Genomic DNA, 11417 nt, shown 5'->3' with positions numbered 1-11417 from the left:
ATTGCCAAAAGACATTACTGAGGGACATTTTTAAATTCACTATGTTCCTCAGTGAGATTATATCATCCAGGATACAGTGTGATTGATAGAAAAACCTTTAAAGATATATATATATATATATATATATATATATATATATATATATATATATATATAGATAGATAGATAGATATAGATATATATGGATATATATATATATATATATACATCCAATGTCGTAAATAAAGAACTTGAATCTCATACAGGTAGGTTTATGTTTCTCTCAGCGTTCACAGCAAGATATTTGAAATATAAAAAGAATCCCATCCACATAACAGAGGGCAGGTAATTGGCCTGAAGGCATATATTATTTCTCAAGTTGATCACAATATTACAATTTTCACTGTTTGTTTTTAAGATTTCGCTGCACATGGATCAAGGATCTTTCAAGTAACTCATTTTATTGGATAAATAATAACAATCAAATATTTTAAGTACATTAGAATACATGCTTGGAGTGACCCTACAAAATACATTCCAGATTTAATTGCTGAGAATTCTATCTATGTTATCTATTTACAAATAAGATTGATACTAGAAACTAGATGTTTTGCCTCCTGCGCTGCTTAAATACATTCGTACACACAATATACTATTCTCTATGCTAAAAGCGGGTTCTAACATCGAGATAAGCTGTTGATGCTTTCTCTGGGATGAGTTCTGCTTAAACTTGGTTTGCAGGGAAATATCCTTAATGTAATCATGGCTCCCTACTGTGGCCTGTCTGCCAAAGATTTTAGCCTTTAAAGACATAGCTGTTTTAAATTTGCCCTGCAAAGTCGCAGAGAAAAAACCGCAGCATAATACATTTACCCCTTGATGATCATGTCCGTGTGTATGAGAAAATCACAAGGAGGCAGCAATCATTTTTTGAATAATGTGTATCTAGAGATCCCATATATATCTGTACTTGGCTTTGCTATAAATTAATTTTGTCGAATTACAAGCATTTTTAAAAGGTAGGTATTACCTTATAGTATACTAAAGTCGCTCTGTGTTCCATGATTAATAATGCCACCCAGAGTACTAGTGGGACAAACGTGGAAAGTGTGAGTGAATTGCTCACTTAGAAATTTGGATTCTGCATCTAAACCACTGGCAATACCAAGGTCAACTGACAACATGGAGAGGAATTTGCTGCTGAATGAGAATTTGGAGCCAGGAAAATGGTAAATGAGATTGGAGCTGCATAAAGCGTTATATATTGTATAAGGGTCTTTCTTTGCAAGATTCAAGGTGAGATTTCTTTTTCTAGCAGCACATTTCTCCAAGCTATATCAGCAGGTAGGTGTGCATGGCTGCATCATACTTACCTGTCAGGTGACTAGTTAGCAGCCTTCATAGCTGCTTCTTGCAGTCTGCACTGAACTATGTGCATGCTCAGGAATCAGACAGGTTAAAGGGACCAGCATATGTAAGTCCAGGTCTAGACACCTGTTATAGGTTTTGCTTGCATAACCTGGGTGAAAATGTCTTTTGATTTACTGTTATGGACCTTTGTTCTTTACCACATGCGCTCCTGTTTTGATATTGATTTTTATCTAATTTTTTTACTGTTATGTCGGTTGTGCCCTACCTGATGTCCTATGCCTTGTCATTGGGTTCTAGTAAGCCATACTGGTCAGAGACTATAGCTACGAGCATATAACCTGGGGCAACTAAGCACTGGTGAACTCATGGGAAAAAAAAAAAAAAAAAAACCTTTTTATATATTTTAATATTTTGTCACTAATCACTATCTTATTAATTGAATAGGTTTTTTTTAAAAAAAAAATCTGTGCATTTTGTGAGCTTATATACCACATATATATTGGACGTATCCTGCGGTGCCCGGTCCAGTAGAGCAAAGCCGCCCTACACCTGTATTCATCATAAGAGATATATTCACATCTGCTCCTTCTTGAATTTGCGCGTACGTATATCAGATTTACGTTCACTTTAAAACAAACGGACATTGCGCTCAGTATACGTCCATCAGGCCCATTGTCTCATGTCTATCTACGTTCCATCTTCCTTGTATGTACTTGTCATGTCTGTGTGTGTCCCCACGGTTTTCTTTTTTTTAAAATTTGCACTCAGATAACCGAGAGCAGGAATTGGCCCATAGTAGCATAAACACTGAGGTTGTTTATATTGAAGAAAAAGTATTGAGCTTAGCAAGAGTCAACTTAACATTTAGGGGTTAGTAATTACCAGCCAATCGGTTTCAGGGCTTAGGGAGGGGCTATGCTAGGGAAGGCTTATAAGGACGGTCAGTGACAGTTGGACTTCTCTTGCCTTCTGGAAGGTTCCAGGTGAGTACGGCCTGACTGACCTGGTTGGTAAGTATCTCACATTTTTGATGTATTTTTCTTCTACTTTTTCTCTCAAATTTTATATTTTTCCCTCCTATATTTGCACTTTTATTATCCCTCCTTTAACACATTTCTTTAGTCCTACCTTTCCCCTGTTTGGGTGTATTTTCTTTTTTCCTTTTCTTTCCAGTTTACCTCTTAATTCTCCTATTAGTGTCTTTTTCTGTTATTATCGCTTCATGTTCCTCATTTATTATAGTTTTCACTTCATCTTAATTTTTCCCCTTCACTGTCATATTCCTGTCACTCTTTGCCGCCCCCCCCCCCCCCCCCCCCCCAAGTGCCTGGGGTCCCTCTAGCAAGTTGTCTGTGCAGCTGGTGATCATGTCCGCGACGATGTTTCTGGTGTTAGCCCGGAGATGGGCTCTACTTCTGAAAGTAATGTTTCCAAGGGATCCAGAAGCAATGATAAAAATTGATCCGGCTGCTGGAGAGTAAGTTGGGCGGTGCCCGCTGCCCTGACAGGTAGAATAGCGGGTGATGATGCTGTGCACTGTGCTAATACAGCGGTCATTAGAGGTAAAGTGTGTGGTAAGATTGGCACTGGATGTTTTGTAGACTTGATCACCATCACTAATAAAGTGAGGGCTGCGTTGTCTGCTGCAAAGTAACGCTCTGGCATCGGTAAGGAAGCATATCGTAATTTTACAAATTGACTGGAAGTAAGGCTTGTCTTTGATGCATGTTATCTGGAAAACAGGCCAGAGGAGCATATGAATGTCATAAAGTACATCTATTTGATTCAAGGGATGTACATATGCTCTAAAGGTAACATGTGGAGGCGTTATGATGAGGCCTTTCGCAAGAAGCAGGATGGTATGCTTGTTATGGATCTAGGATGTAAGGATGTTGAGGTGTGGCTTGAGACGACACAACCTGGAACAGGAATGCATGATGTGAGTGTGACAAGACCCTGTTAGACATGGATCATCCTTTCCAGAAGTTTTGCCTATAACAGGGGTCACTATGACAGGGGGGCAACATGCAGATTTAAACATGCCAGCTCTGCATGTGGGGGAGGATGTCCCAGTAGAGATTGCAATAAGTGGAATAGCCTAGATCCCATCGAACGACCAAGTGCAGGGGCTCCTGTTCATTAAAGCTTTTTCCCCGATAGTATTGCCAGAACTGGGAAAATGGTTAGGTTGGTATCCCAATAGGCAAGCTGCACCATTTATATGAGATGGTTTTGCTATTGGTTTTAAATTGCCCGTTGGTGGGAGAGTGCATTTCAGTTCACCCAAAAATGTAAAATCTGCACGTGAAATGCCGCTATTTGTACTGGAGTAGGTGCATAAGGAAGTGAGCTTAGGCAGAATGTGTGGCCCCTTTTCTTCCCCTCCTTTAAAGGGCTTGTTTGTTTCATCTATAGGTGTTGTTTCAAAAAACGAACTGGAAAAATTTAGACTCCTACAATATTTGTCACATCCTCCTGGTATGTTTGTGAGCGATGCGATTGCAGATGCTTAATGTACAGTTGTGTATCAATCTCCTAATGCTGGTACAGCAGTGTGGGTCTGGCGTGTTACTGGCGAAGCCTGATATAGAGACAGCCTTTAGGCGTTTAACATTGCATCCTTCTTCATTTAAATATATGGGATTTTGTTTACCTAGTGGCTATTTTGTTGACAAATGTCTGCCTATGGGATGTTCGATGTCATGTTCCTTTTTTGAATGTTTTAGCTCTTGTCTTCATTGGTGCATTATTGCTGGTTCTGGGCATCACAGTGTGGCCCATAATTTAGATGATTATCTATTCATTCGTCCGAGCGACTTTACGGTGTGTCAGGAATTATTGTTTTCTGCCCAGTCCTTATTTAGGGTTATGAGGGTACCAGTCGCAGCAGGCATGTCTATAAAATTATCGTATTTAGGTATTGAAATTGATACACAGACTGGGTGTTGGAGGGGCTACCAGGAGAAATAGTAGTTAGACTACGCGGTATGATGGATTTGTTCACTGGAATCCACAAGGTTAATTTGAAACAGGTTCAGTCCCTTCTTGGTCTTCTTAATTTTGCTTGTGGGGGTCATTCCAATGGGTAGGGTTTTTTTCCGCAAGCTGGAGAGGGCTACGGCAGAGGTTTCTAGAGCCATCCTTTTGTTAGGCTCTCTGCTAAAATTAGAGAAGCTTTAGCTATGTGGCTTCTTTTTCTGCAACATTTCAGGTCCTTTTCTATATCAGCATCTGACCCTGTCTATTTGAATTCTCAAGCAACACGGTTGGATAATCAATTATTCTAGATCACAGTTGATGCCCTAACAGAGGATGAGGATTCTAGGATTAATTATGGATACCACTTTTCAGAGGATCTGTCTCCAGAACTTTCTCTACAGATCCCTACAACTCTCTGTACGGGTAATCCTGAGTCACCCTTGTCCTTCAATGCACTTGGGCATGGGGATCCTAAGGTTAATGGTATCGACATTCAAAACCCTTCCATACGGTTGTTTACACTCTTGTACGTTCCATTGGAATCTACTAAGACAATGGTTGGGCCCACCTTTTTTCATCTGGAGACCCAACAAAACAGACTCTCCAGGGAGACTCACCAACCTCTTAAATGGTGGCTAGTTCAAGTACTTCTGATGATGGGCCGATCTCTTGTCCTGTGGTCTTGGATTCTGGTGACCACAGTTGCCAGGCTGAAGGGCTGGGGAGCTGTTGTTCTCCAGCTTCGTTTCCAGGGTCTTTGGACAGGCAGGAAGGCGCTTCCGCCCATAGATGTTCTCGAGCTAAGAGCCATGCTGTTAGCCCTCCAGGGAGCTCAGTCTCTCCTTCAAAGAAAACCAGTCTACCTCCAATCCATCAATGCCACTGCAGTGGCATATGTAAATCGCTAAGGTAGAACAAGACACTCAGGAGTTATGCAGGTAGGGGAACAGGTCTACTTGTGGACGGAGAAATTTGTTCCAGCGATTTCAGCAGGGTTTCTTCCTGGAGTGAACAACTGGAAGCGGATTACCTCTGCAGGCATGCAATTCTTCTGGTAGAATGGGAACTGCATCCTCAGTTGTTTCAGGAGTTAGTCTGGAAATGGGGCCTGCCAGATCTGAATCTGATGGCATCCAAACACAATCACTAGGTTCCAAGATTCTGCACAAGAACCAGAGTTTCTCTGGCCGTGGTGGTGCATGTATCGTCCATGAGATGAGACTCCTATTTAGGATATCAATTTCCACCAATTCTGATGATCCTGCAGGTTCTAAGGTGAGTACTGTTGGAAGGACTGGTGGCATCGAATTGGCCAGGCAGCTCTAATTCGCCAACATTTTGCTTTCTGGTGGAATGGTCAGGCTGGGCTCTTCCTCTCAGGCCCGATTCTTCTCAGTCAAGAACCATTTACACCATCCGGACTTACCTCGGCTGACTTTAATGGCTTTTCTGTTGAAGCCGACCTCTGGCGGTTGAGGAGGATCTCTTCCAGGGTAGTGGAGCCTCTCATAAAGACTCGGAAGCTGGTATCAGCTAAAATCTATCACAAGGTGTGGAGGATCTATGTACAGTAGAGCGAGAAAAAGTGTCAAAACCCTGCCTCTTTCAGATTAGCCATTTTTAGGCCTTTCTTCAGGATGGGTTAGAGATGGGACTAAGACTGAGTTCTTTGAAGGTTCAGGTCTCTGCGCTTTCTATTTTCTTTCAGCGCCGGTTGGCTTTCCTCCTTTGTACTTTCCTTCAGGGGTGATTCAACATGTTCCTCTGTTGGCCCTGTGGTATTTGAACCTGGTTATTGAGGTTCTTCAGCGCCCTCCATTTGAACCTCTGGAGTCGGCTGATCTACGTTTCTTGATGTGGAAGGTGGTGATTTTGCTGGCCATTGCATCTACTCAACGGTGTCGGAGCTTGGAGCCTTGTCCTGTAGGGTTCTTTATCTGGTGTTCCCTGAGGATAGGGCAGTTCATAGGACCGTACCTACTTTCTTGACTAGGGTGGTTCCAGCCTTCAGAGAAGTGCTCCTTCTGGGCCTTCTTCCTCTGTTAGTCTGGACGTGGTCTGGGCTTTACGGGTTTAGGTGGACAGGACTTCTGCTGGTTGTAGGTCTGACTCTCTTATTGTTCTTTACGATTTTCATAGGAGATGTTGGCTGGCCACTAAGCAGACCATTGCTTGTCGGATTAGTTCTATGATTAAGCCTGCTTATGTGTGTAGAAATGTGGTGGAAGCTTCCTGGGCTGCTCGCAATGGAGCATCAGCAGAGCAGCTGAGCAAAGCAGCTGAGCAGGGCGGCAACCAGGTCCTCAGTTCATACCTTTACAAGGTTTTGCCAGTTCAACATTTTTGCGTCTGCAGATGCCAGTTTCGGCCGCAGTGTTTTGCGGGCTAGTAGAGCACAGCATTTCCTCCCTTAGGGACCACTTTAGAAGGTTCCCATGGTAGCAGTGTACCCCAGAGTAGATGAAGGCGAAAAGAAGATTTTTGTACTTATGTTAAAGCTCTTTCTCCAATTCCATCTGGGGGAACTGTGTTCCCTCCCTTTTGCAGTTCTACGGTTAGTTGTGTTGTTGAGCCCTTTTCTTGGAACTTTAGTATTCTGTGGGAATGCAGAAGGGAGGAGTCAGCAGCAAACTTAGTTGTTAAATATTAAAGTGCGCCCTTATACAACCCCATGGTAGCAGTGTCCCCCAGATGGAATCGGAGAAGGAGATTTAATGTAAGTACAAAAATCTTCTTTTACACAATTCTATAGGGCAGATTGGGAGCACTTGTCTGATGTTGGTGTCACTTATTTTGTGGACCAAACTTTTCTTTCTCTTGTTCGGTTTTGAGAGGTTACTTTGGTAGCGGCCTTAGGTTCCTGAGTTTGGGGAATCTAGCTGTGGTGGAAAGCATTACAATCAGCGGCCATAATGACACAGTTTAGTGGCGTGTTGGACACTCCTCCCCAGCAGGGATGGGAAATTAGTTAGACTACCCATTGGGGCAGTTATGAGGCACCGCTTGGTTGGGCGTGTCTTAGTTAATCAGCTAAAATGGGATAAAGTTGGGTTTCACCGCCTAGAAGTGTCCCAATATTTAGTTCAAAGTTTACAGTTTATGGATATGGCTGAAAGCTGATTGGTCTTGCTTCTATTTGCCACCATTTCAATTAAATTTAATCTTTCAATGAAATTTGTGACCTTTCATTAAGCAAACAAGTGTCTTGTGTATTTATTTTATAGTGGTAAGTGAACTAATGATAAAGGTAAAAGTTACCAACCACAAGGTAGATTGATTTATGCTTCTTAGGTGTAACTGTTTTTCATATATTAGTTATATCTTATCTGGGCGATTGTCCAGTGCTATGGAATCTGTGGTACTCTATAAATAAACAAATAAATAATAATAATAATTTTGGGCCGAGGGTAGTAAGTTGTAATTTTATCTTACATTTAGATCTTGTTAGGTTTTCACAGTATGAAGTTGCAGTTTTATCATTACTCCAGAGGAACGTGTACAGTCATTGCCAAAAGTTTTGAGAATGACACAAGTATTGGTTTTCACAATGTTTGCTGCTTCAGTGTTTTCAGACCTTTTTGTCAGATGTTGTCATGGTATACTGAAGTAAAATTACAAGCATTTCATAAGTGTCAAAGGCTTTAATTGACAATTACATTAAATTTATGCAAAGAGTCAATATTTGCAGTGTTGACCCTTCTTTTTGAAGACCTCTGCAATTTGCCCTGGTATGCTGTCAATCAACTTCTGGGCCACATACTGACTGATGGCCGTCCATTCTTGCCTAATTAATGCTTGGAGTTTGTCGGAGTTTGTCAGAATTTGTGGGTTTTTGCTTGTTCACCTACCTTTTGAGGATTGACCACAAGTTCTCAATGGGATTAATGTCTGGGGAATTTCCGGGCTATGGACCCAAAATTTTGATGTTTTGATCCCCGAGCCACTTAGTTATCACTTTTGCATTATGGCAAGGTGCTTCGTCATGCTGGAAAAGGCATTGTTCGTCACCATCTTTTCTTGGAAGGTTGAGAGAAGTTGCTCATGGAGGATATTTTGGTACCATTCTTTATTCATGGCTGTGTTCTTGGGCAAAATTGTGGGTGAGCCCACTCCCTTGGCTGAGAAGCAACCCCACACATGAATGGTCTCAGGATGCTTTACTGTTGTCATGACACAGGACTGATGGTAGCACTCACCTTTCCTTCTCCAGACAAGCATTTTTCCAGATGACCCAAACAATCTGAAAGGGAATTCATCAGAGAAAATAACTTTACCCCAGTTCTCAGCAGTCCAATCCCTGTACCTTTTGCAGAATATCAGTCTGTCCCAATTGTTGTTCCTGGAGAGAAGTGGCTCTTTTGCTGGCCTTCTTGACACCAGGCTATACTCCAAAGGTCTTCGCCTCACTGTGCATGCAGATGCCTGCTGCCATTCCTGAGCAAGCTCTGCACTGGTAGGGCCCCGATCCCGCATCTGAATCAACTTTAGGAGATGGTCCTGGCGCTTGCTGGACATTCTTGGGTGCCCTGAAGCCTTCTTCACAACTATTGAACCTCTCCTTGAAGTTCTTGCTGATTCGATAAATGGTTGATTTAGGTGCAATCTTACTAGCAGCAATATTCTTGCCTGTGAAGCCATTTTTGTGCAAAGCAATGATGACTGCAAGTGTTTCCTTGCAGATAACCATAGTTAACAGAGGAAAAACAATTATTTCAATCACCATCCTCCTTTTAAAGCTTCCAGTCTGTTATTCTAAATCAATAAACATGACAGAGTGATCACCAGCCTTTGTCCTCATCAACACTCTCACCTGTGTTAAGGAGAGAATCACTGACCTGATGTCAGCTGGTCCTTTTGTAGCAGAGCTGAAATGCAGTGGAAATGTTTTTGGGATAAAGTTCATTGTCATGACAAACAGGGACTTTGAAATTAATTGCAATTCATCTGATCACTTTTCACGGCATTCTGAAGTATATGTAAATTGCCATCATAAAAACTGAGGCTGCAGACTTTGTGAAAAATAATATTTGTGTCATTCTCAAAACTTTTGGCCATGATTGTAGATGGGACATTGTTAGAAAATTTGTGACTGTTAGATTATTTGGTGTATTGCCAGTACTCGTTTATAAGTATATAATAGGCTGATTATATAATGTTCAATATCTTTGCTATTATTATTATAATTGTAGATTTGTAAGGCGTCACAGTGCTCTGCAGCGTGGTTTAGTAGGAAAAGCAGGACATACATAAAACAGGGTCATAAAATGTAGACAAAATAAATGCAGACATGAAAATAAAAGGTATAGAAGGCCCTGCTCTTGAGAGAACTTACATTCTGAGTGAAAAGGGTACAGCTGAAATGAGGAGCGAGAGTGGTTCAGAGTAGAAATTGGGACAATTGTGAGGATGTATTAATGTGAGTATTATCAACAGGGGTAATGTAAGCTCTAACAGAGAGATGGGTTTTCAGAGAGTGTATAAAGATTTGAAGGCTGTGGGAAAGCCTGATTGTTTGTGGTATGAAATTCAATAAGTTGGTAGTAACAGGGGAGAAGTCTTGTAGGTGGGAGTGAGAGATGATTACCAGAGACTAGACAAGGCAAGAGTTTTGGTAGCATGTTGGGTAAGAAAAGTATTCTGGCAATGTGTCACAAATCGGGGTCTTAGTCCTGTTTACACCACTCTGCGGTACCATATCACCGTATATATCTCCCTCCTGGTCGAATGCAGCATTCTATCCTGGGACAAGCGTGACTTCTGTCTGCAGTACTGGAGGCTGCCATCTTGGGTGAGACATTTGCTAAACATCCTGCTGAGTCTGAACACGTGACCTCATCCACCAATTGGCTTCCTCTGCGGACTCCTCCTACACTCAGCAAATTGCCAGTGCAACACTTTTCTGGTTCCAGACTTCCACAGCTGCTGTTCGTTTGCTGCTTTATCCTGTCTGCTGTATACAGATCTCAACCATCAGTTCTTCGTGTCAATTCAGCTTCACCCTGTTTGCTGTTCTATGGATTTCTGCCACTAACCCTCTGAGTCAGTTCAGCTTCATCGTGTATGGCGTTATATGGACTTTTACCGTTAACCCTCTGAGTGAGATCAGCTTCATCGTGTATGCTGTTATATGAACTGCAAACCATTAACCCTCTGTGTGAATTCAGCTTCATCCTGTGGCTGTTATGAACTGCAACCATTAACCCTTTGTGTGAATTCGGCTTCATCTTGTTACTGTTATACGAACTGCAAACCATTACCCCCTTGTGTGAATTCAGCTTCATCCTGTTGCTGTTATATGAACTGCAAACCATTAACCCTTTGTGTGAATTCAGCTTCATTCTGCCTGCTGAAATAAATACTTTGGTTATTTATTCGTCATGTGGATTCACTTTCATTCTATCTGCTTATGTACAGATTTCAGCTGTTATTTTTTGTGTGGATCCTCCTCTCATCAATCTATTCCTATCTCTCCTAATGGCTATCTGGGGTAGTAGGTCGTTGCTCTGAGTCATCCACCTTCTGGAGCCATTTCTGTGTCTCGTACTGTCGTTCTAGGCCTAACCCAGGTTCTGAGTTCTGAGTTGTCCAGGGCCAGTTCCAGGCTTAGTCTGTTTAGGGGGTTGCCACCTCTCTATATCCTCTGCCTGATCCCCCCCTGTTCCCTTGTCCAGGTTCCAGTTCATCAGGTCCAGATTCCAGGCATTTATTTCAGTACAGAGTCCAGTCCAGCATTCCTCCTCCTAACATCCAGTATATGGGATTAGAGCAAGCTCTATGAGCAAGGCATTCATCCAGCCTCCCAGTTTCCACTACACTCCTGCCACAGCTAGTCCCAAGGGTCCTGAGACGGATCCCAGAAACCCTATTGCCGTGACACAATGTTTCTTAGGTGGAGTTGACAGGTCTGGGAGAGAGACTGTGGATGTGAGGAATAAAGTTTGACTCCAAGACAGTTGGTATGGGAGACTGAGGAAATTGTGGTGTTATTGACAGTGAGGAAGATTTGAGGGAGATGGTGGCTCTGGGAGGAGAGAAGAAGATATGCTCTGTTTTGGATATGTTACGCCTTGTGGGACACCAACAAATAG

Source organism: Mixophyes fleayi, chromosome 1, assembly GCF_038048845.1.
Source record: "Mixophyes fleayi isolate aMixFle1 chromosome 1, aMixFle1.hap1, whole genome shotgun sequence".
In the NCBI taxonomy this organism is placed as follows: domain Eukaryota; kingdom Metazoa; phylum Chordata; class Amphibia; order Anura; family Limnodynastidae; genus Mixophyes; species Mixophyes fleayi.
This window is presented reverse-complemented; position numbering follows the sequence as displayed.